The sequence below is a fragment of the Halichoerus grypus genome, chromosome 7 (genome assembly GCF_964656455.1).
Source record: "Halichoerus grypus chromosome 7, mHalGry1.hap1.1, whole genome shotgun sequence".
Classification (NCBI taxonomy): domain Eukaryota; kingdom Metazoa; phylum Chordata; class Mammalia; order Carnivora; family Phocidae; genus Halichoerus; species Halichoerus grypus.
The window spans coordinates 98,706,554-98,716,061 of record NC_135718.1 but is presented as its reverse complement, the minus strand read 5'-3'; the positions used below and the strand labels follow the sequence as shown (position 1 = coordinate 98,716,061).

The 9,508-nt window shown below is 36.8% G+C and overlaps 1 long non-coding RNA gene across 1 annotated transcript in view; it reads right to left on the bottom strand.

Moving 5' to 3' along the window:
• Positions 1–1,909: 1,909 nt before the first annotated feature.
• Positions 1,910–9,508, bottom strand: part of LOC144382486 (uncharacterized) — a 57,546-nt gene continuing 49,947 nt past the window's right edge. The window contains exons 3-4 of the long non-coding RNA XR_013449481.1: positions 3,122–3,234; positions 1,910–2,153 (exon numbers count right to left, since the gene is read on the bottom strand). This is a non-coding gene — a long non-coding RNA (uncharacterized LOC144382486). The remainder of the gene's footprint in view (positions 2,154–3,121; positions 3,235–9,508) is intronic.

Below are 9,508 nucleotides of genomic sequence, written 5' to 3'. Positions count from 1 at the left end.
TTGAAGTCCCCTGCTATTACTGTATCGTTGGCTCTTTCTCCCTGCAGATCTCTTAGCATTATTTAATATACTTAGGTGCTCCAATATGTGTTAATCACTTAACTCTAGTGTAAAAGTTAAAGGACAAAAGTATTAAAAATAAATATAGCTATCATAATTTGTTAATGGATACACAATATAAAAAAGGCAAATTATGACATAAAAGCATAAAAAGATAGAGTTTTAATATGCAATTGAAGTTGTTATCAGTTTACAGTAGATTGTTACATCTGTAAGATGTTTTATGCAAGCCTCGTGGTAACCACAAAGCTAAAACCTATAGTAAACACAAAAAAGATAAAGAGATGGGAATCAAAAAATACCATTACAGAAAAATCATTAACTCACAAAGAAATACAGAAAGAGGGGCGCCTGGGTGTCTCAGTCAGTTAAGTGTCTGACTCTTGATCTCAGCTCAAGTCTTGATCTCAGTTCAAGCCCCACATTGGGCTCCATGCTGGCTGTGGAGCCTACTTTAAAAAATAGAAAGGAAAGAAAAGAAAAAGAAATACAGAAAGAGAGGAGGAAAGAAACAAGAGAACTACAAAACAACCAGGGGAAAAAAAGTTGGCATTAGTAAGTCCTTACCCATCAATAATTTCTTTAAATGTAAATGGGTTAAATTCTCAAATCAAAAGGCATAGAATGACTGAATGGATTAAAAAAAAAAAATACCCAACTATGTGTTGCCTCACCTCAGCTTTAAGGATACATATCAGCTCAGAGTAAGGGGATGAAAGAAGATATTCCATGCAACAGGAATCCAAAAGAGGGAAGAGGTAACTATACTTAGACAAAATAGACTTTAGGTCAAAACCTGTAACAAGAGGCAAAGAAGGTGATTATATAATGACAAAGGGGCCAATACAACAAGAGGATATAAAATTATAAATATATATGCACCCAAAGTCATTACAAGGGCTTACAAATGCTTCCATGACCTGTGCTTTCCTCTCACTCATTCTCTAACATCATCTCCTGCTACTCTTTCTCCCTTATAACCTCCACTGCAGTCACAATGACCTTTTGCTATTTCTCAGACATGTCAGCCAGGCTCCTGCCTCTGAGACTTTTCACTAGCTGTTTACTCTGCCTGATGGTCTCTTCCCACAGACATAAGCATGGCTCACTCCCATTGCTTTCTCATTGTGGCTTTTCCTGACCACCCAATTGAAAACTGCATCCACATACCAATTCTGGTATCATTTGATCTCTCCTTGCTGCTCTATTTCTATGCATGGTACTTAGCACCATGTAGTATAACCATATAATTTACTCGTAGATTTTTAACGTTTTCCATCTCCTTCCAGAAATTTTTTGTCCTTTTCATTCTTCAGAGTCTAAGGCAATGCCTGATGCAGAGAAGGTGCTGGATTAATATATTCAGAATAAATGTAAATGCATAAGAGTACATAAGCACAAGCAAACATAAACATTTATACCTGTGAAGTCTAGTACTCTGGAACATCAGTACCACTTATATATGTGTGACCACACAATGGGATGGTAGAAGCCATTTTTGAAGAAAAACATTCACTTTTGAGGGAAGAAGATATAAGTATGAAGGGTACAAATAAGGAAATACTATATATCTTTTCTTTTTATTTTTTAGTCTAAATATTTTGATTCATCTGAAAAAAATTAACTTGTATTTCATCATACATAACAGATAATCTACATAAAAATGTCTTTGTAGAATGCATATTTGTGTAATATTCCATTTTTGGAGAGTTTGTCATTTTAGTATGAGTATGTAAAAATTCTTTATGTATTCACCATACTAATTCTTTGTCAATTGCAGGTTTGCAAGTATTCTCTCTCAGTTAGTAGCTTGTCTTTTCACTTTCTCTATCATGTCTTTGATAACCAAAAAATACTGATTTTAATGTAATCAAATTTATCAATGTTTTATTATATGGTTGTTGCTTTTTGCACCTTAATAAACTTTTCCCTTCTGGGACGCCTGGGTGGCTCAGTCGGTTAAGCGGCTGCCTTCGGCTCAGGTCATGATCCCAGGGTCCTGGGATCGAGTCCCACGTCGGGTTCCTTGCTCGGCAGGGAGCCTGCTTCTCCCTCTGCCTGCCTCTCCCCCTGCTCGTGTTCTGTCTCTCTCTCTGACAAATAAATAAATAAAATCTTTTAAATAAATAAATAAATAAATAAATAAATTTTTCCCTTCCCCAAAGTCAGAAAGACTGACCCCTACTAAAAGTTTTAAAGCCTTGCATTTGACACTTAAATTTTTAACCTTTCTGGTGGTTATTTCTGTATGTGATGTGAGATGGAGATACAAATGCATTTTTTTTCTCTTTGGATAACTGAATTTTCTAGCTCTGGTTATGGAGTAGTTTCTCTTTGTCCCACACTACTGTCATGTATCAAAGGTCCATGTATATGTGCATCTGTTCTATATTCTCTAGTCTGTTCCATTGGTAATTTGGATATCTGTGATTCACAGCATTCTATGTGAATTACTATAGTCTTATAATTTAACCTTAATGTCTAATAGGGCAAGCCCTCTTTTTTATCTTTTTCTTCAGAAGTACCTTGGCTTCAGCTCACTAGTGATCATGAGAATGTAAATCAAGACCATGGCATGAACCCATTTTATTCCCATTCAAATGACCAGAATTAAGAAGTTTGATAATACTTCTGTGATGGCAAAGATATAGAGCAACATCCATTACTCATGGCATTAGAAACTGGTACAACATTTAGAAAAGCAGTTTGGCATTATTATGTAAAGCTGAACATTTGCATACTGTGTAGCTCCAGAAACTCTACTCCTGTGTATAGATAGATATAGGTATAGGTATATACTTAGATAATATCAAAAGGAAGGAGCACAAAGATACAAGTTATTTGGAATGTTCAAGTCTTTAGATTGGGGATAGGTTTGTGGTGGTACATTACACAGTTTAATTAACTGAATAAAAGAGGGTCATATATAGACCAAAGTGGATGACGTATAACGGTATAACTCAGATTAGACCAACTGCTATGGCAAAAGAGCTCAAACTCTCAGTGGCATAACACTGAAAAAGTTTATTATTCACTCACACAAAAATCAATGCAGAAGTACCTGGTCAGTTGTCTTTCTCAGAGGTCCTCCTCCAAAAGGTGTTTCAGGAATCTAAGCTGCTTCCACCTTTGGGCAAAACCAGCCCTTAGGGCCTGGGAGTCCTTGTCTTCCAGCTACAAGACAGGGAACAAAAGACCAGGGAAAAGGCACACCTACTCTTAACTACTTTGACCTGGAAGTGATACTTATTCTTTGGTCCCATTTCATGGGTAAGAACTAGTTATCTGGTCCCATTTAGACACAAGGATAGAGTGGGAGAAGGGGGTTGCATCTGTGAAATGTAATCTAGATCTGTGCCTGGAAAGAAGAGCAATTAAGGCCTACTGTGCCCTGCCACCGTCATGCAACTGTGATTGATCCAATTGTGCCACGAGGTTCCATTTTTTTAAAGGACAAAAATAAAGGAAAGATTACAATGACTATTGTTTTCTTTAAAACATGCTCCAAGTACAACATCTCTTAAATTATACTTAGTTTTTTCTCTAAATTAAAATAGCTTTGTTATATTTTTTTCTGATAAAAACAGTATAATTGTTGTAAAAAAAAATCAGACACTATAGAAAAGTTAAAGAAGAAAGAAAAATTCACCTAAATCCCACTGCCCAGAGATAACAAATTATCCACTGTTGATGGACCTTCCTCCAAACATCTTTCTAGGTATGATATGCCTGTGTACGTTATATCCCTTTACCATCTTTCTATAGCATTCGATGGCTGAAGATTCATTGTACATTTGCAGTGTGTGAGGTTTGCGGCTAAGCATTTAAGGGCATTAGCCCATTTAATCCCTATAGCAATATAATGAATTGAGTAGAGTTATTATTTACATATTATAGATGAGAGAATTGAGGCTAGGATAGGTTAAGTAATTCACTCACAATTACAAAGCTGAGTGATATTAAAGTGAAGATTCAAACTCAGGTCTGCAATATTCCAAAGCCAACTCTTAACCAGCGCCCTGTCAGGTACTCTCTGATGCACTACTATTCCCCTATTGCTAATCCTGGGTTATTTCCTTCTTTTTTTAACCCTAGACCACAGAGAAAGAATATACATGTCTTCAAACTTTGTATACTTTTCTGTGTATCTCTTTGTCATAAATTCCCTCCAGGAAATTTGTACAAGATGGTCTCTTACTTTCATACATCCTGCTTTCTTAAGAAGTAGTGCAAAGGTTGAATATATAAAATGAAGCTGGCTGGCAAATTTGTGCCACATAAGATAACTCTCAATGGTCATTCCTTGTCCACTGGTCCACTGGGTGTCTGCCTTCAGCTCCGGTCATGATCCCAGGGTCCTGGGATCGAGCCCCGCATCGGGCTCCCTGCTCGGTGGGGAGTCTGCTTCTCCCTCTCCCACTCCCCCTGCTTGTGTTCCCTCTCTAGCCGTCTCTCTCTCTCTGTCAAATAAATTAATAAAATCTTAAAAAAAAAAAAAAAAGAAAGTCAATTCATGGATATTTATGTATAATGTATGAAACTGCAGCTTAGAGTAAGGTCAAAATAGGAGCTGATATACACTCCCACCGGTAAGGCATGAAAGTACCTGTTTTCCCAAATCTACCAACACTGGCTTTTAGCATCCATTTTAACCATTGCAAACTTATGCAAGAAAGGTTAAAGGTTATATCTTATTGCTGTTCAATTTTAATTGCTTTGACTACTAGTGATGTTAATAATCTTTTATGAGTTGCCTTTTCCTATTTTTGTCCATTTCCATTGGAATGTTTGTACCTTTCTTTTTTATTGGTGAGAGTGCTTTGTCATTTTATTACAACTATTTTTCTACTAAGTTTCCTGACTATTGCAATGCTAGTTATACATAAAAAGTAAGGATCCTAGTTATATTCATATTTATGCAGTTCTAATTTCTGACAGGAACTACAAATACTTCCTGCAAACCTCAAGATTATCTTTGCTAACAGAAAACCTCAGCTTAAAAACACAGATAAAACATTTTAGTTTTCTTATCTGGTCTGACATCTGGACCAGGAGTTTCTATGATGGAAAAGTATCTTGTAGTTCTGACGTTTTCTTTGGGGACTCTCACCAAATCAATAATGAACAGAACGCTACTTATTTTTACTTTACTGTGGGTTCCTTACTTATTAAGTAGGTGATTTTTCACAAAGAAATACCACTGAAAAGAGAATAAAAGAAACTCTATGCCATGAATATCAGGAGAGGTTCTACCACAAACTAGCTCTGAGGACTCAGCCATTCATTCAGGCCTTTCAGTGACCCGGTGCTCCTATGTTTACCTCTATCAAGCTCATGGAAATATGGTGGAAATTGGTAATATTATGTCAGATAACATATAAATACTCAGATAACATACAGTTTACAAGTCTAATTTGTAACCATGTACTCTGTCTTTTGCCATGTAAATTAGACCACAGTCTATAAGACAATAATGCAATTAGGAAAATGACGTTAAGAAAATTACACAGTTTGTGGATACATTTTTATCTTTAAGTTCAGGATAATTAAAGAGAAGAAAGAGAGAGCGCATGTGCTAATATGAACTGAGGGAGTAGCCTGTGCATGTTCCCGGGAGTTTCTAAGCAGTTTGGCAGGTGCTGCCAGTGAGTACTGTGAAAATAAGTAAATAAACATTGATTTTTCAGTTGCCACCAAAAGTCCACCTGACCCAAAGCAATTCTCCCATCATTCTGACATTATATCCAAAATCCCTCCATTAAAATCATTCACTCATGAAGTTATTTACTCATTCAAGAAAGATAGTTCTTACTATGTATAAGATACTATCTTAGAAACAAGAGAAAAGAAAAGAACAAGACATGACTCATGTTCTGGTGAGTGATCTATATCTATATACATGTAGATATATGTCATAATCCATTGCAACATAACAAGTGGTTTGATCAATTACTTGAAATGGAACATTGAATGTTCAGGAGCCACAAATAATCCTGGAATAAATAAGGCATATAGCCTCACTCTCAGGCATTAATACTGAACTATGGTTAATATATTACATCATAGACTGTCACCCTGTGAAGCAGAGAAGTTTCCTAAAGAATTGCACAGAGAAGTTAAATTCTGAAGAATAACAAGAAGAGTAGGTCAACAAGGATTTCTCAAAGTATTTTATACCAAACACTAGTTCTATGTTATTCTGTAAAAAAAGAAGAGGGGAGTCCATTTCTAATAAGCTTGGAAATTTTTGTGCAATTTATGAAATCACAGTGTGTATCACCATATTAAAAGCTCTGAAAAGTCCTGCAGTAAAAACTGGCTAACCCAGCATTTCCTAAACATTTTTAAGTTACAGAACCCTTTCTCATAGAAGAATTAAACCAACTGGAGATGCATTTTAGAAACACCAATCTAGAACAAGGATTCTGTCTAGGGATGGTGGTACTAAAAATGTAGGTATGATAGGGATAGGTACTACACATAGCAGTGTCCAAGCTAGAGCCTGCCCAGGAGGAGGAGGGGTTGGAGATAATTTGATGGTGAATTCAACACAGGTGGAGACAGAGCACTTGATGCTAGGTGGAAATCCAACTGAATTATACATTTTTCAGTTGAATTCCCCAGCTTGCGGACAAATATTGGCTCTGTGGTACTTTTCTCCCTGATTACTACCCCTGCTTCTGCTTATTTTCCAATAAAATTGTACATCTTTTTCTCACAGTTTACAAATAAAAGTCTTATTCAGTAACCAGTTAATACAATAACTGATGCTGCTTACTTCCAGCAATCACTAATAAGGAATTGCTTAGCTTTTACATGATAGGTTATTTTTTTTTAATTTTACATGGGATACTGTGCAAAGATAATTTTTTCCCTCCAAAACACAAGAATTACATAGACTAAAAATAGCTCTTTCCCTACCTTGGACTTTGAGTAGTCAAACCTATAAAATTAATAATTTGAGTTATTGAGGGTTTTTTTTTTTTTTTAGTTAATGACATCTAAGGAACTGTGCTAGATAGATGTTACCTATAACTGACAGATATTATTAGTGGTAAGTTTGTTTCAATAGCATAACCCAGGGATCAGCACAACACACCCATCTCATGTTTTGTAAATAAATTTTTATTGGAACACATCAATGTCCATTTGCTTGTGTATCACTGATGGCTGTTTGCACACTACCACAGCAGAGTAGATGAGTTGCATGGTCTTAAAGCCTAAGATATTTGCTGCCTTTCCCTTTATAGAAAAAGTGTGTATCTCTGACCTGTATACATAATTAAAACCAGTTATGTTCAATAGAATATCAACTATATAAAACATGCAGAGAAGGGAAAAAAAGACTAAAGAAGTACACTAATACATTTATGAGAATTTCACCAGGAAGTTACCAAGTTCATGGTCAGGCTGACAGGGTGAGGATGAAATCTAGTAAGAGCTAGCTTCTGACATTTCAAGCTTCTGTATCAGTTGTAGCTATTTTATTTATTCTTTGTTAGTGAAAGTACGTGGTGTTAATAGGCAGGAACTTTCTCATTAGGTGAATTCATATTTACCTTTGTTTCTTGATAGAAGTTACACAACCACCCAAAGAGAACTCAAAGAAATTTCTAAAAGGGTTGTGGTGATCAGCAGGTTAAAAACCACTGCTCTGCACTACATAGACAGGTACTATTCATGGTCAGGAGTCTGAAGGATCTAGGTGACACAGGAAATGTTGCACACTGACCACCACACACAAGTGGCTTAAAAATAGTCTTCAATAGGGGCACCTGGGTGGCTCAGTCGTTAAGCGTCTGCCTTCGGCTCAGGTCATGATCCCAGGACCCTGGGATCGAGCCCCGCATCAGGCTCCCTGCTCCGCGGGAAGCCTGCTTCTCCCTCTCCCACTCCCCTGCTTGTGTTCCCTCTCTCGCTGTGTCTCTCTCTGTCAAATAAATAAAATCTTTAAAAAAAAAAATAGTCTCCAATACATTGTTTATTGTTCACAGGTCACTTGGGGAACCTCACCAGAACAAGCCATAGAGTCAAAGTAACCAACTATCCAGGGAAGGTTAGGCTGGGAAGAAGAAAGGTGCCTAGCCTCTATATCAAGTTAACAACTTTGCCAGGAAATTAAAGTCAATAAGCAAAGGAGTAGTTGTTTTGGTTTTGGTTTTGGTTTTTCAGAAAGCTGTCATTTTGGCCACAAAATCTGCCATAACCTTAAAATCCTCTGTGGTGCAGAATTCAAAGCATTTACATATTTCCTAAATTGGATGTTAATCAAGCTCAGTCCACCTGGAAAGAAGGATGCACTGGCCAGCACCTGAGGCCCAACCTCAGTGGCCAGCAGCCATCTGAAGGAGCCTCTCCTTGAGAAGTCTCATACTGCACTGGGAACCATGAGCTGTCAAACCAGGTCAGTGGACCTTATCCTTATTCCAGATCAGCCACTGCAAGATGTGTTACATAAAGGAGAATCAAAATCCTCCCCGCTTCACAGACATCAGAATTAGAAACAGAACATGCAACATGTCTGGATCATAAAAGGGACTCCATAAATGGCAGCAATTATAATCAAAAGGCAGACACTGAAACCATCACAAAGACTCTGAAACTGGAACCATGTCTGCCAGAGAAACTCGTGACAAAGAAGCAGCCTGTGGTTTTCATCAGAGGTTATAGTTTTATTTTTATGAATAATAAATGACTGATTTTTTGGAGTCAGCCAAACCTTTGAATCTCTGCTTCCCCATACCTGGTCTCCCCCCATATCTGAATAATCAAAAGGAAGATGGATGCATGTCACTAGACACCTTTAACCTGAAGCTAGAAGACATTTTCATCTGATCCCAAAGGATCAGTCACAAATACAAGACCTCTTCATGAAGGAATTATGAGTGTTATGGATTATCTAACTATCTAATTAACCAAAATGACTTTTTATTTTAATGTTTTTTGAACACTTTTCCAATTTTTTTGACAGAGCAGAATGAAAAAAAATTGAATCCTTGATGACAGAGGCTCAATCAACTTATGTAGCATTAGTGGCATGTCCAATAGCCTTTCATGCAGAACCTAGCAGGATTCTGAGATTGCATGCATTACCTTAAGAAATACAATACTGAATAGAACCTAAATGGGTCCCCAAAGTTGAATGAAGAATCAAATTCATCATTCATTATGTTTAAGGTCTGTTGTAGTCCCCATACCCTTTGGCCTTTTCCCCCTTATATTCTTCATCATACTAGGACAATATCAGTGTCAAGTAGCCAGATCTGAGTTAAACTGAACAGGGCTTCTGTTTTTCATTCTTAGAAGAAAGAATAAAATGACAAGAAAGTTAGTTTGTATTTCTTTATTCAATTAATAAATATTTATTAAATTCCTACATTAGGTGCTGAGGATTCAGTAGTGAGACGGAATCTCAGCTCTTATGGGCATCATACTCTAGTAGATAGAG